The following is a 26,744-nucleotide window of genomic DNA, read 5'->3' as shown; positions in this document are numbered from 1 at the left end:
TGAGTTTGTTGCTTTCAATTGTATCGCTAATCTTCTTTCCTTTGTATATTCCAATACAATTTCAGAACACTGAACTGTATATTATGAAAGATAATGCATTATTTATAATTTCCTTGTCATAATTATGTCTTTATATTTTATTCCAAGCTGTTTCATTCCCCCATGCATTTTCATATGCTATTCCCTCTGCTGACGACATATCCTGAATGTTAAAAATGACTATATAATATTTCATACATAAAAAGCTGTTAGAAATATTTCTAACATTTATAATCCTACTGACCCAAGCAAACACTAGACTATCACGAGGACCATTGAGTCTCTCTCTAGTTTCTCTCTTATCTCATACCTTTGGCTGTCCCATTCCCTCCGTGGGTAATCACTAACCTGAGTTTTTCATTTCTCATTACCTTGTTTCTATTTTGATATTTTTATCAAACATGTATGTTTAAATAACTTCTAGCTTTATAAAGTTGGTATGGTTCTCTACATTGTCTTTTGAAACTCAGCATTTTTTTTTCTTATATTTCCTTGCTTGTGTCTTAGTGAGTCTTGCAAAATCTCATTAATCCTTTAAAACATAACTCAAAATGACCTCCTCTGTGAAGCCTTCTCCAGCTCCGCAGGTAAATTTGATTCCTCTGTCTCTGTTTCCGCGGCCTTGTCCAAACATAACTGGATCACAACACATACGAAATTGCCCTGATAGCTTCCGACACATAGAAGCTCTTAATATTTATTTGTAAGTTAAATGACTGACAGAACAAATTTAAGTAGATTCATAATTTTTAAATGTTTAAACATTTAAACCTAAGATTTAAATCCATGTGTAGAAATAACATTCAGAAATCATCATCTAATCTTTGATTAGTATAAATTTCCCCAGGGCCTGATAAATAGAGGAGATGAACCATCTTAAACCTCAGTCCTCCCACCCTCTCCATACAGCATGTTTTGCCAGTTGAGAAACTAAAAGGATATATGTAGTCAGTCTCTAAGAAGGTCCCATAATACCCACCTCCTGGTATACACTCCCAGTCTGTATCAGCTCGCTGTAGCAGAATTTGGTAGAACTGATGGTACTGGACTTCTAATAGTAGGTTACAAATTACATCATGATGTCCACCTTGGTGTTCTCTCTCTCTTTCCCTCTCTCTCTGATTCTCTTACTACTCACTCTGGAAAAGCCAGCTGCCATGTCCTGTAAACAGCCATGTGGAGAAGAGCTGAGGCTTCCTGTCAACAGTCATAGGAGTGAGCTGGGAAGTAGATTTTCTAGTCCATTCAGGTAACTGCAGCCCCACCCAATTATTTCACTGCACATTCATGACATACCTTGGACCAAAATCACCCAGCTAAGTTGCTCCTGGATTCCTGACATTCAGAACTGTGTGAGATAATAAATGCTTGTTGTTTGAAGTTGTTAAGTTTTGGGGTGATTTTTTATGCAGCAATAGATAATACACAATACAGGATGGTTTAGCACGCTCCCTTTTCTCCATTTGATTAGGATTAGGAGATAGGGAAGAAAAACTGAAGAAAAAAAAAGAACTGAGTAGAAAAGGAGGCTACTCTGAAACATCTACAGATAGATACTTCTACAATAATCTTGAGATGGAGATGGGCATTAAATATTGTTCAGTCCAGCTATTTTTGGTTTCTCCACAGAAACCAAAAAATTTGGCAATAACCCTAAGTCTGAGAGAAAGTCTGTGACTGAAAATTTCCAGAGATGGAAATATTAGTTATTTCTCTGCCTCAGATGTTTTTCCTTTTTCTTTTTATCTTTTTTTTTTTTTTATTTTTTTTTTTAGATTTTATTTATTTGAGAGAGCGTGAGAGCAAACAAAGAGAGCACAAGCCGGGGTGGGAGGATGGTAGGGGGATGGTTGGGGGCGGGAGAGGCAGAGGGAGAAGCAGACTCCCTGCTGAACAGGAAGTTCCAATGCGATGAAGGGCTCAATCCCAGGACCCTGGGATCATGACCTGAGCCAAAGGCAGACGCTAAATAGACTGAGTCACCCAGGTGCCCCTCAGATGTTCTCTCAAATGTGTAAGGCTTGATACCTTGATGGCACTTATACTAACTACTACTTTCTTTTTGTACACCACTGAAGAGAAGGTCACTCCCTTGGTGGCAGGCAAAACCTGTGCTCCCTGCCAGACAGCCAGAAAACTCTGATAGGGTGAAAAAAGAACAAGACTAAAATAGTTTTTATTGAGCATCTATTAAGAATCAGAATTATGTCCCTGGACTTGTCATGAAAACTTCATGACCTGTACTTGCTTGCTGTCCTTTTCCACTAATGCTCTCAGAGGTGGTGGAACTTGTTCAGCCAGGCAGCCCCTACAGGGAGAGCCGGGCTGTATTTTACATATTTTACATTTTACATTTGCCCAGCTCCAGACAAGAGTGAGATCACAGCTGTGCTCTGCAAGATAGAAGCTGACAGAAGCTGATTTGGGGCAGATTTGCTTACATCTCTTTCTGCCACTTTTACTCGTCCATCAAGTCTTCAGTTCCTCAAAGGCTTTGTGCCCTTCTCTTGCCTTCCCCCTGCCTCCAGTTCCTGTCCTCCACACTTCCCCTAGATTGGCTCCTCCTCAAGGGCCTCAAACTTCAGAATGATCCCAATCGAGTCAGACATGGTTTGACTAGGAAAAAGCTTAATATTGCAGCCATTAATTAGTTGTTCATCAGATACGGGCAAATATAATGCAATAAAGTTTCAGTTACAAATGGCACTTGTGTGTGTCAGATCAATTTTACCGAGTTATTTAATGACAAATCTAATTTACTCTCACATATGCTTTAAACTGTTTTGTTGTACACGGTACCATCAGTGATGCCCTAAGATTAAAAGAACAAAAGGAAACAAAACATTTTTATAGAGTGTTCTAAAAGCAACAACAAGAAGTATCAGATATCCCTTATCTGTGTCTCACCACAGTAGTTAAGTTTTCTGATTATCACCGTTTTACAGATTAGGAATGAAGACTTCCACAGACTGTGATGGCCAGAGTTAACCAGTAAGTGGCAGGAATGGATTTAAGCCTTCCATATGGTCTTGGCCCACAAGCCCAAACTGAATGCGCTGAGGAAACGGATTTCTCTTTTCCTCCACTCTAAACATCTCCTCAAGGCTTCAGATTGTGCTCCAGAGGGCAGCTTCCGCATAAGACCTCTTTTCGGGAGTCTGAAGCAATAGCTACTATTTCTTTTCTCCATTGAAGTCACGCTAAACTTAATATTTTAAAATGTATTTCCTAAAATAAAATAAAATGTATGTCCTTAGTACAACCCTGGCTGTACAAAAAGTTTCAATCATTTTCAGTCAAATTTTTAGTTAAGTCTTAAAGCCTTGAAGTAAAGAAAATATTTTTCAAGAGAGAAGGAAATAGTACTACTGCTACATGTACTTTGATTTTTAAAATCTTATTTCAAAACATTTCTTTAGCAGTTAGGAGGGTTTGCTGGGAATGCTATGGAGTTGCCTGTTTGGATGTGCTAGTTAGCTTTAAAAGCACACCACTAGTGCACAGTATTAAGGCATGTACTTAATATATAAGGGAGAAAAAAAACAAACAGGCCCTTATATATAAGGGAAACAGATGGCCATCTAATAGATCTTTCAAAAATCAGTAAATGTATTTTCAAAGATAGACTACTACCAAACATTTACAGTTTTTAATTTAACAAACACTTTAGAATAAATCGATATAATTAAAACAACTCAGGCCTATGCTAGCCAGATGAAGTGGATACCCTAAGAAGATATTTGAATTATCAAAGCCAAAGTACAAGTTTTATTCCTTTAGGCTATAATTTGGTTTGGTGAATTAGACATATCTTTATTAAATTCAGAAAAGTCTTGCTAAACAAAACAAAACAAAAATCAAAATTGGATGTGGCTAATTGCACCATGATATTAACAAGAAATTTTTTTCTCCTCTCCTATTGAGCCTAGTTAGGAGTCTAAGAACATTTTCAGTTATGTCTCATGTAATTTATTCATGTGTGGTTTATCTATGCCATACTTTCCCCCTGGGTGGCTCAATTTGAAGGTCAGAATGATTCTGGAGGCCTACTTCCCTCTCTCTGTGCTAGTGTGAAAGAGATCAATTTTAGTGACTATTTAAACAAAAGTAATCATATAATAAATTGCAATGCCACTTTTCAGCAGCTGATTTGAATTATATGCCCTTTTACTGTATGCGAACGGTTAAGTACTGTTTATCCAGTCATCATTCTCAGTGTGCCTGTTATAGCAATCCTAGTATTACGTGCTACAGTCTCCAGACCAGCCACTGTGTGACATATATTCCTTAAAAAATTACTAATTATTTACTGTGTGCAAGGAACTATTGATGGAATAACTGAACTATTGATAAACAATTCATCCTAACATGTAATTGATTTTTCTGCTGTGTGCCAGACAATATGAAGTACCAAAGTCTCTAAAGTTAAATTACCCAAATACTTTGTTCTTAATTAAGAAACTAAGAGTTTAGTTTAGAGATTCTGGGGTTTTTTTTGGGCTCAGAAGCTCCTCAGAAAACCTGAGTAACTATGCAAATTCTCCCAAGAAAAATGAGTGCATTTGCACATTATTGCGTGTGATTTTGAAGTTAGTTTTACTCCACTTACATCCTTTAAGGCAAAACAGGTAGAAAATTCTAACTCAGCCACTGTGTGTATAAAATTTAGTAAATTACTAACTTCCCTGTGATCAGATTTCTTTATTTGTAGAGTCAGTCTAACATCACCTACTTATGGGGTTGTTGGTGGGTTAAATACCATCATAGATATAAAATACTCTGCACAATTCCTACGACAGAGTTTAACACTAAGAGAGTGCTAGTGAACTATTACTATTACTTCTATTTCTATCATCAATACACCTTATCAACTTTTGAATTAGAGACTTAATTCTTCATTTTACGTTGGCTTATTCAGTCAGAAACCTATTAAGTATCAAAGCGGGAATTTTAAAATACCAGTTCTGACTTCACCAAAACCCATGCACCAACTGGTTAGACACACTCTTGACACAAATGTATGTGAATGACGAGGTTGGAAAATATGTTAAGATCAAGTTTGTGGGAGTTTTGGATGCTAGCTTTAAGAGTTTGATCATTACAAATGAGGCAATCCAGTACTATGAAAAGTTAATATCAAGCCAATATCGCCTAGGGTAATTTGGCATCAGTATGAGGGTATAATTGCCATGGGATGTGACTGAAAGCTAAGAAAGCAGGTAGACTACTTCAATAGCCAAGATAATTAGGTGAGGGAAAACCTCAACGTAGGCAGTGACTAAGGGAAGAGAAGACAGGAGTCCCTGAAACAGGAAAAGAAAATACTTGGGTGCTAGAAAGATTTGAAATAATTCTTTGAGTTATCCTATTTCCCATTATGAAATTCAAGTTCATCATAACCCCTTGAACACCCAAATCCATGTAAAAACTACCTCATATTTTACTATCATTACTGTTAAAGAGAGTAAAGTTGAACCTAGATTCTGATTCTCATTTTCAAAGTATACTAAATTGTTATGATCTCAAAAGCTGTCCATTTAAGACCTTTATATAAATATTTCACAACATATAAATATGTCGATATAACACCTTTATATAAATATAAATGTTCATATATATAATTGTTTTCATCTGACATTAGATTTTTGCTGTAATTTTTGTACTGGATGAAGCCCAATTAGCAAGAAATGGTAAAAAAAAAAATTAGGTTTCATGCATTCGCTTATAGCAGCATATCTAGATTGTAATTCCTATATGCACTTGGCTTCAAGAATTTCTTTACTGACATGAGTTTATACTATGACAGAGGTGCTTGAAAGGCTTACTGTAACACCCACTGATATTCAGAAGAGCTAATACACAAGGGCTGGTTCACAATAATGAGATAGGTTAGCACTTTTTGAGTAAGAGCTTTGGGCTTACTATGATGCAAAGAGGCAGAATCAGAAAAGGCAGGGTCTCTAAATAGCATACACAGCTGCAAGCTCAAGGTCAGTCTTTCTGCACATGCAGTGAGAAATGCCGGTTTCCTATCAACCTATCTATCAAAACCCTCATAAAGCTGGAATTCAATATATCCTTACATATGAGAAGAATAATTTGCAAAATAATTAATACCTACTTGCTTTTTCAGACTAAAGGTTTGGGCACCAAAAACTTTCTGGTGTTTTTCTTTTGCTTTTTTCCTTGGAGAACCTTCTTCTGGTACTTACTTAAGCCAATCATGAGCCTATGTCTCCAGGAAAATGTTGGGGCAGTGTTTTGTTTTGTTTTTTTAGGATGGGCAAAGAAGAGGCTTAAGGGAGTTGAGTTGGCATGGGGGTGGGGCTCATTTGGGCACCTGGGCAGACCTGGTAGTTACCTGGTTCATTTCCACTTCCTGAAGGAAAGCAAAAACTAAGAACAGGTTAAAATGATCAGCTCTTGAGGTCTGGAATACAGTCCCCCACAGAAGGGGTGTACAAAGGGAATTAGGTAGCAAGAGGAATTAACAGGAAAGGAAGTGAAAGTGTGTTACAGAAAGTTTTGAATAGATTGTGTACTGAGTGGGTGTGTATTGCCCTAAGAGTAATGCCATACAACATGTTCCTTCGCACCTGGATATGTTTACAGGGGTAGAAGGGACTGAATTCAAGTACAACTGCTTGTTTTCTGAGAGAGAGGAGCAGATTAAAAAATTAAAAAATTTAAAATTTGGAGGGAGGATAAAATTTAGTTGTTTTACGAATTTTGCTTTATTTAGTTCATTTCCACCTGAAATTCATTTTTCTGCTATTACAGACGTAGTCATTTAGGTATGGATAATATTGTTGTTTCAGGGGGGAGAAGAAGCAAAAGCAAATATATATAAAAACAATCCTCTATACCCAAATATTTGTATAGAGATTTGTTGACAGATTATAAACAAATGTGTTTTTATAAAACATTTATATATAAATCAAGCACCAGCAAGTACAGTAAAGAAGCCATAGTAACTTAATGACTCATTCAGAACTCCTGATGTTTTCTCTTTTTTCCCTAAATGAAGCATTTCCCTACAAAAACCTGTTTTTCCTCAACAAAATTATTTTTTTAAATATTAATTTTTAAAAGGAACCTTTTCATTTTTTTGCTTTTTTCTAAAGCAGTTTTCCCTTCTTACTCTTCCCAGCCTTTCTTTATTCATAGAATAAATAGTGAAACCAGACCAAAAAATATATGTATGTATATGTACATATATATATTTATACACATGTATCACATATTATATATAATACATATATAAAATATGAATTCTTATATAAAAATAATATATTTCAAATACATAATATGTGAAACATAGGAATTTATAACTATTTACAGCTATTGATACCAATAAGAAAAGGTAAATTTGTTTGACTTTCTGCAATTCTCTTTTTAGAACAGTGGTCTGAGCTCACATTTGTGTTCTGAAGTGATAAAATAAATGTATAATTTTAACTGGGCAATAATTTATCCTTCACGTATGAAGTAAGAGTTAAAACAAAGAATCACAAATTTGATAATTATTTGTTCAGTCAACAATAGTGTGAAGTAAAACGGCTCATCAAAAATATTTAAGTCAAATAGTGGACTTAAAAATATATATCTATATGGCACATACGAACAAAATCAGAAGATTCATGTTTGGCTTGATGTTCACACAGCAAATTTTGAAGAAAAATATTACTGGATCTTTCAAAAGGATGTAATGTCATCTAAGTGTCTTCCTACCTACTGATCTTTAAGTTTGCTTTTAGAGAGGTGAAATAGAGAATGAAAATGAAGACAAAAATAAAAGGACATTTCCCTTTTTTTTTTTAATAATAGAAATGCTTTCCTCTGGCTGTGATTTATTCAACATATTCTGTAAGTCTAATTTTAACCATTTCACCATAGGTGTAGCAGAATAGCTTGTTTCATTTTATTTCGTAAGCAAATACTGGAAAGTCCAGAGTTTTAGCTTAGAAATTGGGAGAACAGTCTTTGACAATGTGTTTATGAATTTCAAATGTTCGGAAGAATGAGAATGCCCCACCCCCCAGGATACATGACTTGGAAGGAAACCATAACCTAAATGTCTTGACGTGTGTGTGCATGTGTGTGTTACAAGTAAAGCAATGAATAAAGCATCTATGTTTCATGATTTTCACAAACTCTACAAAAATAAACTCATAAAATTTCAATGCAGTCTTGGGAATTTCTTCCAGCAGACAGAAAACTTAACAATGTATGGACTTTAAAAGGAAGCTGGGCATGTAAATTCCTTATTTACACCCTTTGAGGTAGGTACCATAACCCCCAAATAATAGTGGAAGAAACAAAGCTTTGCACTAAATAACTTAAAAGGCACAGGTAAGTTTGTACACAGGTCTGTCTGAACCCAGAATACTTTCCCCATGCTGAACAGGACTCTCAATTAATTTACCACCCCCGATCCCACCACATACACTAACTTGTCTTAAATAAACTTCATCACTGAAATCAACATAAAAGACATTAATGTAACCATATGACACAAAATAAAAAGAAGAGAAACAATGCTAATACCAAAAAGAGTATCATTCCCTGTAATGTCTGAACTGTTTCCATGAATTTTAATAACAAGCAGTAAGAATTTATTGCCCACTGCATGCCCAACCCGTGACAGATGCCATTCAGAGGAGATACAGAAGTCTTTGAGGAACTTAACTATACTCTTCTAGAGAACACCTACCATGCTATGCCATATGAAGAGGTATTAATAAAACAACCTTATTATCACATTATTCCATTGCTCAAAATATTAAAGTTGTTTCTTTGTAATTACAGTTCAATTAAGCCATTAAATACTATCCTCCATAATCTGGTATGACCTTTCCTATGCAACCCATCTGCCACTGTTTGTCAATACATAGTTCATTTCTTAACATACCTCCATACTGTATTTTTACCTCTCGCACTTTTTGTCATGCTTCCCCCCATATAAAAATAGTATAAAACATTAATTACTTTTCTCTTATTGTTTAAAATTTTAGTATTTGCTTTATTGTGATCAAACTACCTTGGACAGTCAATCCTAAGAAATGAAAATTGAATTACAAATGAATGATTCCATTTATTCCATCACATCACTTATTGCTGCAAGGGATATGTCTTCTTCAGAAATAGAATTTCCCTTTGAAACTACCTTGCCTATTTTCATTACTCCCTCTGGCCTTGTTCTGCTCTGTTTCCTTAGTTATCCTAACAACAAAGTGATATTTACGAAAAGCTATCTTTAGCTGTGGAGACACAGAAATTTTGTATATTCCACTAAAATTATTAATATATCTTCTGTACAAAATGGAAATTAATGAGTATTTTGTATATATATTTTGTATGTATACAGAAGTTGTAATAATTGAAAAACCTTGGAAAAAATCCTTTAAATATGATTTTTTTGGTCTTTGCAAATTACTTCTATAATGATAACATGGTTTTATTCATTGCTACGTAACAAATGAGCAGTTTAAAACAAGCCATTAATTATCTCACAGTTCCTGTGGGTCAGGAATTGCAGAGTGGTTTGACCGTTCAAGATTTTTCATGAGGTTGTAGGAAAGCTGTTGGCTGGGCTGTCCCATCTTGACCGGAACAACTCTGCTTCAAAGCTGAATCAAGTAATTGTGGCCATGCCTTGGGCCCTGCTAGCTGCTGGATAAAGACATGGTTTTCATCACATTGTCTTTTCATATGTTGTCTAAGTGTCCCCATGATATGCTCTCTGGCTTCCTCTACTGTGACTGATGAGACAGACAGATGGAGTATCTAAGACAAAATCAGCAGTTATTTATAATCTAAACTTGGAAGTGACTTATGATCACTTCCTCTATTTCCTGTTCATTAGATGTGAATCACATCCGGCTCTCATAGCTGTACAGGGGTAGGGGATTATACAAAGGTTTGATGGCCAAAAAGTAGATCACTGGCAGCCATCTTGGAGGCTAGCTACCCCAACATCAGTAATAATAGTGGCTGTTACCATTTTGCTACCATTTTCAGATATTGTGCTAGCTGTCTGCATTTGTTACAGTAACTAAGCAAGGGAGGATTTTCCATCTGCATTTTCCATATCAGGAAACTGGATAGCTAGGATGTTAAATAAATAATAAAGAATATTACTGGTAACTGTCAGAACCAGAATTCAAATTTCAGGTCTGTTTGTCTTCAAAGTCAGCAACTTCTCTCCCCTTTAACACTGTACCTTCTTTATTTTCTACAATAACAGTGATAAATGATCTAAATTATGATGAGTTTTATTTCGTACACTGTTTTGGGAATTCATGTTGCTTAAGCATAGAGTAAATAAGAATTATCCTGCTGTTAACTTTAATAAATTGGTTCTAGGGAGAAATTACAGCCTTCAAAACCCATTACTTTTCAATATAATTCTTAAATAGATATAGAGCAGATCCAACTTGCCAAATTCTGAAATGAAATATTTATGTTCAGAATTGTTCTCCCAAGAAGCATGAAAAAATACAGAGGATTCTTTGTCTTTATCTGCACACTGGGAATTTACATGAGCTCTCTTCAGTAACTTTCTTCTAAACAGGCTGGAGAATCAGGAAGTAAAAGATAAAAAGGAACTAGTGGTAGTGAAACTGAACTTTACAGGAAGAGTGATGATATTTGTTGATTTACAAAGAATATACTTTCCATTTTGTTCTGCCATGGTAGTCACAGTCCCCACATGTTATAATAATGAGCAATCTAGAGTCCTCCCTCTAAATCTTTGGCAAGGAGATCATGCAGATATATTTTCAGATTGGTGACTCTTAAGGTTCAGTAGCCAAATTTTTGGGCAAATGAAAGTAGAGCTAAAGATAATGATGCAGAATTAAATGTAACACTTGGAACCTTAATAAACAATGTGGCAAATATTAGTTAATATGAAAATCTCACTATATTTTTCTCTAATTATCATAGTTCCTATTACAACTATCAAGTCATCACCCAACATGTTAATTATGTTCATTTTTTGTCATTTTGTATCCTGCTGACCTTCATCTTGTGATATCATCTTCAAGTCAACTATGTGAAAAATGAAAGAAAGTGGATTGTAATTTATCACCAGCAAGCAGATCATTAAGCGTCACTGCTCTGTTATATAGAAAATGGAATGCAAAACCAAAGAAAAGTCAGAGCCTTTTTTGAGGATCAAAAGCTTAAAAAAGCAAGACCCTCCTGAATAAAAATGTAAAACACCTGTGGAAAAATGGACATATAAGTATATAATTTAAAATCATTTTATAACATATACTTCTTACTCAGCTAATTAGAAAATTCTAACAATATGTTACCAATTTTCACCAAAATACTAAACACATGCAATGACTTTAAAAACTCCAGAGTTCCCTTTGGGCCAACAAGCTATTACAGACACATAGCTCCTAGATTACTAAAAGCATCTTTTGTTCTCACATTCACACAAATAAAGAGATTTGGGTTTTATTCCTTCATATTTGAATATTCAATATCTAGGAGAGTTTAAATCATCTTAAAGGTACTCAAATTTCTTTGAATTATATATGTGGAAAAGATATTCCTAAGAAACACTATTTTCATGCAGTGAAATGCTTATTTTCCACACATTTCATCTTCTGTTTCTAAACCAATTTTTTTTTCTTGATAAAGTGGGTCCACCTACACCATAATTTGATAGCAGACACCTGTTTTATAGTCTTTAAGATAAAGCACCATCAAAGATTTCTGAAAATCTAAATAATTTTTAACCCACGTATCTCTTCTATCTACTTTCTTATGTATCTTCTCAACACATCCCAATTAATCAGTAGGTCATATCTTTCTAGAAATAATACTGGTTTTCCTCTAGCAGCTGATTTAATACAAATGTTCTTTGTAACTGCCCTTTATTATTTTCACCTTTATTATTTCCTTCCAAATTGCCTGGTTATATATGTGACCTGCTAATCTATTTTTCTGTCCCACCCTATAAAAACATGTGAATTTGTTGCCACTGACATATGTAGGCTTATTTTGATGACCTATCCTAAAATACCATAAGACTGACAGCTATCTGATTTCTTATTCTCCAAACTGTTCATTTCTGGAAAAATTATTTGAATAGAACTTTCACCAATAAGCTTTTCCATCAAAAAAAAAAACAAAACACAACTCTTTCCTATTTCCTAATGAATCCACTATCTCAAAATCACTCCACTGATTCTTTATGCATTCTTTTCCTTTAAACTATTCGAAGGCTTAGTTATTGATTTGTTAGTCTCTTACAAGTCCCTAATCAAAGTTTATTTCAGCCAAACCTAATTCTACTACATGCATTTATTCATTAAGCAAACACTTATTGAGTATTGGATTAAGCATATAGACCTGACTCTCAATTAGCTTAGTCTGATAGGGGACACTGATAAACAAACAGAAAGATACTAACAGCTAAAATCAAGGGATATCAAGTCATTCAAAAACCGTTTGCTTAGCATCTAAAGTGTTGCTAGCATAGTAGCTTCAGAGACCAAAAAGATAAAGTCTCCGTCTCAGTCCAAGATTGTTAGATAGATACATTAATAAGTACAAGAAAGTCTTACAAATGTTGCAGGTGCTAAGAGAAAAGTCTATATAGACTAGTGAAGACTCAGATGAGAAATGAACAGTTCCATTAGGATACTGTTGTGGGACTAAATCTCAAGTTTAAAAACTGGACGTAGGGTGACCAGTTATGCTGTAATCAAAATGCATATATGAGAAACAATGAGAATCTGAACCAAGTCACAGGCAGCATGGATGACAAGGATGATATGGCCTAACAGAGTTTAAAGAAAAGCATACATGAACAGAGTTTAAATGATAATAATAATATCATGAACAAGTTAACATGGACAATAGGTAAGATAAAACACAAACACTGACAAAAAAAAGAGAATATTAAGACTGCAGCAGGTCTAGGGGGACATGGTAAGGTAACTTTTGAATATATTCATTTGAGATTCCTATGATGCAGTGAAATTTGGGTTTGGAACTCAGAAGAAAAAGTGGCTTAGTATAGGCTTTTACAAGTCTCTATTGTATAAGTAGTTTAAGCATGGTAGTGATGAAAGAAGCATAGAAAGGGTACAGAAAGAAAAACAAAACTAAAATAAAATCCACAGTTAATATTTAGAGAATGGAGGAGAAAAAAATCATAAAGAAGAGTACCTTGGAGTAGCTGAAACAGTAGAACATAAAGTACCCTGGTGGGGAAGTTGAAAAAAGCTGAGTTTTAAGAAAGCAGATGTTAAATAAAAGTAGATGTCCAGAAAGAGATAATTTGGACTTGGCAACTAAGAAGTGATGACCATTCCTGAGAGATGAAAGGTGAATTTAAGTTTAAAGATGAGGTAGAAGTGAAGTAGTAGAGATATAAAGCACTCTCGGAGCTTGGACGTAAAGAAGAGAACACTGTCATAGTGTGTGGGTTCCCATGTCTCCCTCAGTTTCAGTAATGTTAATTGTTTTTAGTAAACTTTTTTATTAATGTAAAATATTGATATTATAAAATTTCACAGATCCTAAATGGTTAGCAAAACTGATCTTCACAAATTAAAAAAAAACAAAAAACATGCAATCTATCCCCAGATCAAGAAATAGAATATTGCTACAATCCATCTCTTGTGACACCTTCTTGGTCACTAAATCCCCAATGTCACTGTTGTCAGATTCCTATCACCCAAGATTAATTTGCATGTTTCTGAACTCTGCGTTAAGGAAATCAAACTGTATATTATATTCTGTGAATCACTTTTTGAAAGTAAACATATTATGAGATTAATCCATGGTTTTGTGTATTATTCATTCTCATTACTATATAGTATGCTACTGAGTAAATAATACCATAGATTATCTTTTATGTTGTTGATATACAGTGGAGTCATTCTAATTTGGGGCTACTAAAAATAGTGCTGCTTCTGAACTTGCTACTACTACATGCACGCACGCACAGGTGCACACGCCCACACAATAAAATGCCTATTCATTGGGCCTGCATATACTCAGCTGACAAGTAGTATTCCAAATAGTCTTCTAAAGTCTCTTCATCAATTTTCACCTCCTCAGGCACTGTTTGAAGCTACAAATGTTTCACGTTCACAGGAAAAATTTCCATAGTCAGTCTTTTCTATTAGCTGTTCTGCAGGATGACTGGTATCACATTGTGGTTTTAACTTATTTTTCCCAGAAGACTAAAGATATTGAGCAATTTTCATAGTTAGTCACATATTCCTTTTTGCAAAATACTTCTTTGAGCCTTTGCCCATTTTTATATGGGGTTACCCACTTGTTTTTGACGTGGTAATGTTCTTTATATGTCTTGAGAGCTATGAGGGGTGAGATTTTGCCCTAGTTGGGAGGTAAGAAGTTAGCCTGCCACGACTTCAGGCTGGAAGAAGACATGAGACACCCAGGTCAGAGACAGAGGACAGTACCACTTACAGCTAATCATGCGTCATGAGAATTGGTATATTTTCATTAGTTTCCCTTTACCCCGAGTCCTGTAAGAGTCACATGGATAGGTCTGGATATATTTCTGCACATTAAATGTGATGTATTAAAGAAGAGAAACTCTGTGATTAGGGAGCCATGTTTTTTAAAAATAATGGGTACTAAGTACACCCACTCTTTGTTCTAGAGGAAGGTATTATACTTATTACACTGGACCTTAAATATGACTGCTCTTTACTCCAGAGGAGTACACTGTCGGTATCTTTCCAGGTTGTATGCTATATAGACACTGTGAAAAGATAGCCCAGGAAAAAATGAGTAGTTGGTGCTTGTAAGAAATTCAAGAAATCTATAAAGAATTCTATTCCAACAATATATTCTCCATATGGTTCCTTTACGTCTAGGTGTTACAGATACCTACTCAAAATAAATAACTTGTCTTTTCATACTTTTTTTTTTCAAAGATTTTATTTATTTATTTGACAGACAAAGATCACAAGTAGTTAGAGAGAGAGAGAGAGAGAGGAGGAAGCAGGCTCCCTGTTGAGCAGAGAGCCCGATGCAGGGCTCGATCCCAGGACCTTGAGATCATGACCTGAGCCGAAGGCAGAGGCTCTAACCCACTGAGCCACCCAGGCGGGCGTCTTTTCATACTCTTAATGATGCCTTTTTTTTTTTTTTTTTTTTTTTTTTTTTAAGGAACAAGTGGTCCTGATTATGATGAAGTCTAATTTATGGTCAATGCTTTTTTAATGTGTCTTGTTTTAAAAAATTCCTATTCACACTTCTATACATACTTAATTCTATAGATACCTATACATACTGCTGAAGATATACTCCTGTAACAGACTTATAAACTTACTAGTTCTACCTTTCCCATTAAAATGTATGGTGTGAATTAGCTGTCAGTGTTCAACTTTTTGCATCCATATGAATATCGAGTCAAATTAGAACTATTTGTCAAAAAGGCCGTCTTTTCCTTATTATACTGTTATATAATGACTGTCATTAAACAATGGATTATACATGTGAGGATATATTCCTGGAATCTATGCTGTTTCAGTAATAAAGTCCCCTTATCTATCCTTATGCCTTGATAGCACTCCAGTTATTATGGCAGCTTCACTAACCGTCTTCATATCTGGTGGTTTAAGTCCTCCACTGGGTATTTTCAAACTTAAGGGCTGTTCTTGGACCTTTGCATTACCATCTGCCTGAAATCCTTTAGGATTTATTCTACTGTGGCTCTGTTACCAACAAGTTAATTTGGGTTTTCTTTGAGTGGAAATTTATTTTGTGTTCATTTTTGAAAGATATTTTTGCAGGAACAGAGTTGTAGGTTAGCTGTTATCTTCTTTAAACACATTAAAAAAAGGATGTCATTCTTTTATCTTTTGACTTTCATGTTAATGCTGAGAAGCCAAAAGTCAGTACTATTGTTTTTCTCTTAAGGAAATTTGCCTTCCTCCCCTTTTTGACCCTCTAACTGCTTTTAAGATTTTCTCCTGTGATTTGAGTAGTTTTATCATGATGTGTCTTTGAGTAATTTTCTTTGTGCTTAATCATACTGGGGTTCCAAAAATTCTTTAATCTGTGGTGGGATATTTTTTATTTGTTTTGGAAACTTTCCTGCCATTTTCTCTTTAAATATTGTCGTTATTCTATTTTCTCCCTTTCTGGGATCTGAATTTCCCCATGTTATATCTTTCTCAGTGTGAAGTATTTGTATATCTGATTTGTTCTCTCTTAAAAAATTACTCTTGATTTCTCTATGCTTCAGCTGGATATTGATCTATCTTCCAATTAACACATCATATCTACTTGCCTGCTCTTCCATTGAATACATTTATTAAGTTCTTAATTTCAGTTATTTAGTTCAAGTATTTCTTTTTGACCCTTTGTAATGATTCCATTTAACTCCTGAAATCCCTCTCCGTCTTCTAATCTATTTCTTAGACATATTCATCACTGTTAAAGTCTGTGAATGATAATTCCAATATTTGGATCATGTGTACACACGTGCACATGCGCACGTATATCTCCGGGTCGAGTTCTTTGGGTTGCCTCGTCATATTTTTACTGAGTGCTAAGCATTGTGTCTAAGAAATCAGGAGGTTCTAGATGATGATATTTTCACCCACAGAATATTTATCATATTCTCTGGTAGGTACATACAAATGAGGGCATATCTCTTGAAATCTTTCAGACAATAAGTGGAGTCTGATTTATACTCCCTTTAAGATCCTGCTCCTGAGGTGCAGCTCCCTACACGTCCCAGCTGGGAGGTGTGATATTTACCAGAATCCCTCATTCTTGACAGGTCTTATACTCTAATTTTTGTATCTTTGCCACCAAGAATCAACTAAAAGCTCTGCTTGGTGTTTCAGTGGTTTGCTTGTCTCTGGATCTTTCATCCAGTGCAGTTTATACATTTGGCAAAAGGCTGAAGGGCACAACAAAGTATTGAGTATTGAGGCTTCTCTCTCAGTGCTTCCCTTCTCTTAGGAATCTTGGTCCCTCAATTCTGGCTTCCTTCATGTCCTCCAACTCTAATTTTTTTTTTTTTTTTTTTTTTTTTTTTGCCTCTCTATCTTCATTAATTCTTGGAAGTTCTTCTGGCTTCTCGGCATAATAGCAACTCTACCTGAAGCCCCAACCATAATCTGCAAAATGCCTCAGGATCACCAAATACATAGGTTCACCCTTTTTTTTTTGGCTCTCCCTCCCCCCATGGATCTTCACATTTCAAGTCCTGGATTTCCTAATAGCTCTTTGATATCCTTAAACACACACACGCACATAATTTTATTTATTTATTTATTTATTTATTTATTTATTTAAGCTCAGTGGGAACATCCTTCTGCCATAAACTCTGTCATAGGCTCTGCTGTTTAGGTTTTTAAGGTACACTCAACTACCCTTTTGACTCTGCCAGTGAGCAATAAAGACATTTTCAAATGCTTCTGATAATTTAAATTCTAAGCATACTTTTTTGGACATAAAAAAAAAAAAATTCCCCCTAAATTATCTCTAAGCTATTTTGGCACCAAATAATAAGTTCTTCACTTATAGCTGATTTTTCACATTCTGACATTTTGTACATCTCATTTGAATTATTTTTCTACAGATAAATTCCTACACATTCTCATAATAAGCACATCTTCCAATTTTATGCCCAATCATATTTCTGTGAGTTCCCTTTTAGCTTTTCAGACTACCTCAGCATTTTTCTTGATTGTGTTTAGGGTATTTAAAAAGTCAAGTGCTTCTCAGTGCATTCTCATCTTTAAGTAATTTGCGAAATCATGGGCCCGAGAACTTATTCTCAGTACCCTATTATTAAGCATTCTCTTGTCAAATGTGTAACAGTTTCTACATATTCTACATCTTCCCTATAGGTTATCCTATTTAAACTCACAGTACTTCACACATGTGTATTACATAAACTTTGGTCTAAGACCAAAATCCTTCTTTGGGGAAAAAAAAAAAAGATTCATCTTTGTATATTTGGGCATTTTTCCCATTCCTTTTCCACATAATTATTGACTTTCCTTCCAAAAAATAGGGAAAAGCAGGAAACATGGTCAGTTCTCTACCCCTGTTCTTTATTTTCTGATGTAAGCAGAAGAATCAAAGTTAATAGCATTATGCTGTTTTACATGTTCATGAATGAACAGAAGTAAGGTTAAGACCATTAGAAACTCTGGCCATATTTCCATTAGTAAATTGTATTCGTTTTCCCCACTCTTCCTATATTTATTATCTACAAAATATTGCTGTGATTTTGTTTTGAATTTTCTAGGTAATTTCATAAATGTCCTTCTTTGTCTCGGTATAAAGTTGTGTTATTTATTTTGTGCTGTATCACTGATCTCCACAAAATGGAGTGCATTTAAACAACAATAATCATTCATTGTCTCTCACGGAGTTTGTGGACCAGAAATTTGTAAGAAGCTTGCCTGGGGAGCTGTGCCCTCGTGACTCTCATGAGGTTGCAATTACATGTATGCTGGAACTGTATCATCCTAAAAAGCTGGCTGAGACTGGACGGTCCACTTCTGAAATGGCTCACTCACATAACGTGCAAATTGGTGTTGGTTACTGGTAGAGGTCCACTTCCACCTGTGTCTCTCCATATATCCTGGGTTTCTATAAAAATGGTGAGGGGGCTCTTCAGGCAAATGTCTTGAGAAAGAATAAGGGAAAGAGAGGGAAGTGTGTAGAGGGAAAGAGAGAGAGAGAGAGGGAGGGAGGTGTCTTAATAGCTCCAAGCAGAAGTTGTACCCTTTTTATGACCTAGACTTAGAAGGTAGATAGTATCGCTTTCACCACATTCTATTCATTAGAAGTGATTCACTAAATGGTGCATATTCATTGAGAGAAGAATTAAGCTCCATGTTTCAAAGGACCAAGTGTCAAGGAGTTTGTGGACATACCTTAAAAGCATCACAACAGCTACATATGCCTTAAACTCAAATTATAATTTATCCAATTATGGAAAATGGAAAGATAAAATTAATCTGGTTTCCACTGTTGACATGAATGTAATTCTACTGAATTAGTTTTTTTGTAAGATTCTAAATATATAACAAAGTTCTTTATAGTGTTTTTATATATTTTGCAAAAGTCTTAATAAACTTACTGAGCACATTTCATAACATTTTGACTAGAAAGCACTGTTGCCTATAAGAACTCAGAAAAGCAATTATTTCACATCAAAAATTTAAGAAAAGAAAATGGATAAAGTACTGTCTGCTAAACCGCATTCTATGCTTGAAGAAATATACACTGCATATTATAAGAGCCAGAGTTTTAAAACTCCAAAAAGATAAAAGGACGTACCATTTGAAAAGTCATCCAAGTTAAAATATCACTGAGATCAAATATTGACACTGGCCTCATCCATATCAATAAAATATCTGTGATGCAACAGAAAAAATGTAGTACAACAATAGCGAAATAACCTATGACCAACCAGGTACCCAAATAGGGGAAGAATGTTCCCCATCGGCAAGCCAAATAGATGTGGTAGCCTCCTTATTCTTCCTCATGAAAGAGGGCAGTTTTGCTCTCTCCTACTTCCTGAAAATGAGCAAGTGGGAGAAAATGAGATAAACAATCAATATCCTTTCTATTTAAAGTCCTCTAACAAATTAATGAAAATAGTTTAGTAGTATAGCCCAATAGGAACAAAGGTGAGAAATAGCTAGTGAACATTCACAAAACACATACGAGTGAGTAATACATACAAATATATGTGCCAGTCAGTAAACAAGTATGTGCCAATCAAGTAACAAAATATGTAAACAGGTGAAATAAACTTCTCTATTCAAATTGGTCAAGTTGAAAAAATTAGGGAAAATAGAGTTACATTCTGGTGGGGGCTTTAGGTGCTTGAATGTGCATGCTGTGGAGTTATCCTACATGGGCGACTGACTGACCTGGATCCCCACCTATAAACTATTACATTGGACACACTACTTAACCCTTTGTATTTCACTTTCCCTATCTGTAATCTTGGGACAAGAGCAGAATCTACATAACAGAGTTGCAGTGAGGACTAAATGAAAATTCATTCATGGTACCTAACAGCGCTTAACAACTAGAACATAATAGTACCATTGTTTTTTAATTATCATTTTTACCACTATATCATGGCTATTGTTATGCTCCTGTTCAATAGGTTGTACACTCATATACACTGCTGGTGGAAGTGTAAATTGGTTCTGCATTTTTTTTTCAAAGATTTTATTTATTTATTTGACACAGAGAGAGATCACAAGTAGGCAGAGAGGTAGGCAGAGAGGGGGAGGGAAGGAAGCGAGCTCTCCACTGAGCAGAGAGCCTGATGTGGGGCTTGATCCCAGGACTCTGAGATCATGACCTGAGCTGAAGGCAGAGGCTTAACCCACTGTGCCACCCAGGTGCACCTGGTTCTCCATTTTAAAAAATAACCTAGGGGCACCTGGGTAGCTCAGTGGGTTAAGCTTCTGCCTTTAGCTCAGGTCATGATCTCAGGGTCCTGGGATCAAGCCCTGAATTAGGCTCTCTGCTCAGTGGAGAGCTCGCTTCTCCCCCCACCCGCCTACCTCTCTGCCTACTTGTGATCTCTCTCTCTGGGTCAAATAAATAAAATCTTAAAAAAAAAACAACAACAACCTAATAACATATCTAGTTCTTTTTTTGTTTGTTTGTTTTTTTCCATATCTAGTTCTTTTAAAAGATTTATGTTTCTTGGCCAAATAATTGTGTGACTCTATTCCTGAGAAATAACTAAGAAAAATAAATAAATAGCTAGAGTGTCAACCAAAGTTTGTGCAAAAATATGTTCATTATAACTAATAGCAAAAATTGAAAATAACCTAAATTTTTGTCCATTGGTATAATCTTCATAGATTATATTCATTTACATGACAGAATATTGGGTTACAACGATGATGTTTTACTGAATCAGGAGAACTATGGGCAAATAATGTGCAGTGAAAAATATAAATATTTTAAAATCATATACAGTATAATAATTATATGTAGATCTGTCCAGGTTTATAGCTCTATTTTATCTAGCAATCAATATATTAGGATATTAAATCTCTCAGACCTTTCAGTGGTTGCCTTTGAGTGGAAGTATTAAAGATGATTTTAATGATTCTTTCTAACTCCTGGATTTTATTATATTTCACTCCAGGAATTCATACATATGATTAATCATATTATAATTATATCATAGTTAAAGAGTTATTAGAAATTATGGATTCAATATTAAATCAAATGTGCAGTCAACACTACAGCTATCAGGAAGAAAACTATTGTTTTAGCATTTAATTTTATTTTTATTATGTGCCAGGCATTGCAGTAGGTGTACTGACATGTTTAATGTGTTCAAATGGTGGTTATAACCTTTTTAACCGCCATCCTCAGCCTGTATTACAAATAGGGAAAAAAAAGCTTGGTTTAAGAGATGACTAAATATGGTAGATTGATATCTCAATTGGTCTATTTTTAACAGCCTTGATATAGGCATTGAGAAATATAGTCTATCTTTATCTGAAGGTTAATAATAATTTTGCTCTTTATTTGTAAGATATGGAGATAAATAGCTGTTTCGGAGTGGGCATATGCCTATATTGGTACTTTGAAAAAAAAAGGATTTGATGGAACCCATCAGGTCAAATCTAAGAAGAGCAAAGCAGGAAACTGACTGCATCATCTTAAATGAAAACACAGGTAAGTCAGTGTCACTAAGACATTCTGAGTAGAAGTGTGGATACTCCTAGATCAGTGCCATGAAAATAAAAAAATGCTTAAAGCTGCTTCAAAAAAAAAAAAGAAGAAAATTTCACTTCATTTTAGACATGCTATTTTGAACCTAATCATTTGAGATCTATGTACACCAAAGTACATGCCTATTTTCCGAGTATAAACTCATGGGGTCCTAAAGAGAAATGAAGAGAACATTCAACTTGAGGGTAGGGTGTGATGATATTGATACCCTTCCTCCTATCATTGCCCCAACCCTCTGTCTTGAACTGAAGATGAGGCAGGTAGAATAGGGAAAAGCTGGGTACATGCAAGAGAACAAAATATGGGGAACTGAGTCTGATCACTAACAGAATGTTTGACAACTGAGTAAACCCTGTGATAGCTCTGTGTTTTCTCAGGGCCACAAGCCTCCTGTTGTTGCTCTAGCCCACAGGCAGGCATGTGCATGAAGACATTGTTAGCTTACAAAGATGGAGAATGACCCCTCCACCAGAGGTGTTAGAGGACCAACTGCACATTCAGAGTATATTTAGAGTATATGTCCAAAAAATCAGACGGTGCCTGTGAGTAGTAACTTGCATAGAGCATGTGCAATGATATTTGAGTTCCTGGAAATCTCTGCCTATTTGTAGAACCCTAATACATGTACATTCCACCCCTTGATTATAACTGCTCATAAAGATGAAAGCCGCCTCCACCCCATCTACTCTTTCCAACTCAGATCCTTGGAGTGTGCTTGCACTCCCCCTCCTTTGGAGTGTGTACTCTTGCTTTACAATTAAAGGTTCTGCTGTTATACTTTACTCTGACTTGTCCTTGAATTCTTTCTGGAAGTCAACTTGGCACCAGCTGTTGTGGCAGTTGAGGTCTCAGGGCCCCAAAACTCCCCCAGCCTCTGGTATCAAAAGGATAATATTTAGGAATAGTCTCAGGGTTGAACATAAATCAGGGTGAGTTAGGTTAGTTTAACTTAACTCATATGAGTTGATAATAAACTTAGGTAAAGGGAAATATTTCCTAAAGCTTCCTGAAAGATTCTCTTATTTCCTCCTGGTGACTTGGGCCAACTGACCGCAGGCTGAAGTACGAAGAGTTCTACCTGAAGTCATGATTATTTTTAAATATAGTAAGCAAATGACAAATTTATGCTCTATTCTGTCTGGAAATTTATTTTGTAAGATACCCTATCTCTAGTTTTGATTTCATTTATTCCATAATAATTCACTGTTTTTAAAATAGTAAAGAAATGGGGCACCTGGGTGGCTCAGTGGGTTAAGGCCTCTGCCTTCAGCTCAGGTCATGATCCCTGGGTCCTGGGATTGAGTCCCCCATCGGGCTCTCTGCTCAGCAGGGAGCCTGCTTCCTCCTCTCTCTCTGCCTGCCTCTCTGCCTACTTGTGATCTCTGTCTGTCAAATGAATAAATAAAATAGTAAAGAAAGTGTGCTATACTTAGATCAATGGAACAGAATACAGAATTCAGAAATGGACCCTCAACTCTATGGTCAACTAATCTTCAGCAAAGCAGGAAAGAAAATCCAATGGAAAAAAGTCTCTTCAACAAATGGTATTGGGTACATTGGACAGCCACATGCAGAAAAATGAAACTGGACCATTTCATTACACCACACATGAAAATAGACTCAAAATGGATGAAAGACCTAAGTGTGAGATAAGAATCTACCAAAATCCTAGAGGAGAACACAGGCAACAACCTCTGTGACCTCGGCTCAGCAACTTCTTCCGACATGTCTCCAAAGGCAAAGGAAACAAAGGCAAAAATGAACTATTGGGACTTCATCAAGATCAAATGCTTTTGCACAGCAAAGGAAACAGTTAATAAAACCAAAAGACAACCGACACAATGGGAGAAGATATTTGCAAATGAAGTATCAGATAAAGGGCTAGCATCCAAAATCTATAAAGGACTTATCAAACTCAACACCCAAAGAATAAATAATCCAATTAAGAAATGGGCAGAAGACATGAACAGACATTTCTCTAGAGAAGACATACAAATTCCAATAGACACATGAAAAAATGTTAACATCACTCGGCATCAGGGAAATACAAATCAAAACCACAATGAGATACCACCTCACACCAGTCAGAATGGCTAAAATTAACAAGTCAGGAAACAGCAGATTTTGGTGAGGATGAGGGGAGGAAGCAGAACCCTCTTACACTATTGGTGGGAATGCAAGCTGGTATAGCCCCTCTGGAAAATAGTAGGGGGATTCCTCAAAAAGTTGAAAATAGAGCTACCCTAAGATCCAGAAATTGCACTCCTGGGTATTTACCCCAAAGATACAAATGTAGCAATCCAAAGGGGCACCTGCACCCCAATGTTTATAGCAGCAGTTCCACAATAGCCAAACTATGGAAAGAGCCCAGATGTCCATCGACAGATTAATGGATAAAGAAGATGTTGTATATATGTATACAATGGACTACTACTCAGCCATCAAAAAAAAAAATGAAATCTTGCTACCTGCAATAACAAGGATGGAACTAGAGGGTATTATGCTAAGCGAAATACGTCAATTAGAGAAAAACAGTTATCATATACTCTCACTCATATATGGAATTTAAGAAACAAAACAGAGGATCATAGGGGAAGAGAGGAAAAAAATAAAACAAGATGAAACCAGAGAGACAAACCATAAGACACTCTTAATCATAGGAAACAAACTGAGGGTTGTTGGAAGGGAGGAGAGTAGGGGGATGGGATAACTGGGTAATAGACATTAAGGAGGGCATGCGATGTAATGAGTAGTGTGTGTTATATAAGACTGATGAATCACTGAACTCTACCTCTGAAAGTCATAATATACTATATATTAATTAATTGCATTTACAATTTTTAAAATGTGCTATATATTTTGTGCACCAAAAAGTTACAACTAAAGGAAGAACGGATTAGGACAAAGCATAGTAGGCTGATTAGATAAAGGCAGGATCTTTTTCTTTTTTTCTTTTTAGAGAGGGGGAGGGAGCAACAGAGGGAGAGGGAAACAGAAAATCTCAAGCAGGCTCCACATCCAGTGCAGAGCCTGACCTGACAAGGGGACAGATATCACCACCCTGAGGTCAGGCCCTGAGTGGAAATTGAGTCCTGTGTTTAACTAACTGAGCCGCCCAGGCACCACAAGGGCAGGATCTTGAGGACTGAGTAGGACTGTATGTTTGGAGGGGGTGGTGGACATAAAATGTAGCCATTTTTCCCCAGAGGCAGAAATTCAGTTAGAAATAATGAGTAAATAGGGGCCCCTGCGGGGCTCAGTTGTTAAGCATCTGCCTTTGGCTCAGGTCATGATCCCAGGGTCCTGGGATCAAAGAGCCTTGCATCAGGCTCCCTGCTCAGCGGGAAGCCTGCTTCTCCCACTCCCTGTGCTTCTGTTCCCTCTCTCACTGTGTCTCTCTCTGTCAAATAAGCAAATAAAATCTTTTAAAAAAATTAAAAAAAGAAAAAGAAAAAGAAAAGAAACAATGAGTAAATGTCAAAGGAGATAGGAAGGAGAAGTGTGACTATAATTATATAAGCTGACTTCAATATGAGATGCATGGTTAACTGCTAAGTCAAAGGATTTAGGTTGGAAGTTTAAAGGTTTAAACATTATAGTTAATTTAATTCTTCTGGATCACCTTGCAAAGAAATAAGCTGTAAAAGAGAAGTGAACATTTCCTCTGCATGTTTCTATTAGGTAGAAAAACATTAATACCACTCATCTAGCTAAGATTTTTGTTGATAAAGTCACTCTCAAAAAGGACTCTAATGAAAAATTTCATTAGATAAAAAACTATTATTTTAAACTGGTTTAATATGTGATTGTAAAAATGTCTTTAATTAAAACATAAAAATGTATTTTCTTATTAGTAATTCCTTCTTTGGCACTGTCCTGGATGAGTAAATCTACTAGAACTAATTGAGTATCAGTTTTCTTGATTTCATATTCTATCCTATATGCAACCTTTAATAATAAAATTGAGAAGATCAGGTGGTTCTAAAAAAGTAAATGTTGGCAAGTGAAGGAAAGTTCTAAAAAAGCACCAATTTTGCTCTAAGGAAATAGTCTGAATGTAACACACACACACACACACACACACACACACAATTTTGGAGACTTCTGCCACAAAATAGAAAAAAAATGATTAAATTTCGTCTAGAAAGTTAAGATAAAAAATCAGAGAAAGGGGAATTTAGACTGGTTATTTTGTATATATTCCAGATGAATATAATAAGGAATAAGCTAAGTGAAGTCGAATTTCCTACGTGTTAACATAAGCTGCAGTAAATAGGAAATAAGTTATTATTCTGAAAATTCTTATATAATAATATGCTACTTGAGATGACTTTTCTAACTCTGAAATTTAATAACTCAGTGTTTAATCAGAAACACATATTTACTTTTATGCAGCAGCAAATTTAAAATTTAATGTATTCAAGACATTGTTTGAGGCTCTGAAAAGAGTATTTTTTAAAAAACTGTAAATAATTACTTTAATAAAGTCATTGAACTAGAATTGCCACAGAGAAGTAATCAAAGGCTCTTGCTTTTGGGTAAGGTGGAGCCACCAGAATTTTTACATTTGAAAAAGTCAAACTTTATAGGTAAAAATTAAATTGTTCCTTACATATAATTATATGTTCTCATTTTTTATATGTTCTCATTTTAATAAAATCTACTATTGCTGTGATGTGTTTTCAAACACTACCTCATTTTTAATTTTTTTACTATCCCATTTTTACTATTCTGTAATTCTCTAGTATCTGTTTTGAATTAAGTGATGGTATAAGAGATAATATTGAAAAGAGGCTGCACAATTTCAATAAAGAAATTAACCCTTAACAGATGCATACTCAACTCTTCCTATTTTCCTCCTTCCGAGATAGTTTATATTCTGCGACCTGAATAAAATTTCCTAAATCATCGGTATGTTCATTTTATTCTCTTGGTCACAAGAGTTTAGTGGA

The 26,744-nt window shown here is 35.4% G+C and overlaps 1 protein-coding gene across 2 annotated transcripts in view; it reads right to left on the bottom strand.

Moving 5' to 3' along the window:
* Window positions 1–26,744, bottom strand: part of MMP16 (matrix metallopeptidase 16) — a 290,552-nt gene that overhangs the window by 90,675 nt on the left and 173,133 nt on the right. The gene's annotated exons all lie outside the window — the stretch shown is intronic.

The sequence above is a fragment of the Lontra canadensis genome, unplaced genomic scaffold (genome assembly GCF_010015895.1).
Source record: "Lontra canadensis isolate GAN:19392208 unplaced genomic scaffold, GSC_riverotter_1.0 scaffold37, whole genome shotgun sequence".
Lineage (NCBI taxonomy): Eukaryota > Metazoa > Chordata > Mammalia > Carnivora > Mustelidae > Lontra > Lontra canadensis.
Note: the sequence above shows the minus strand (reverse complement) of the source record. Positions and strands in the feature narration are given on the sequence as shown.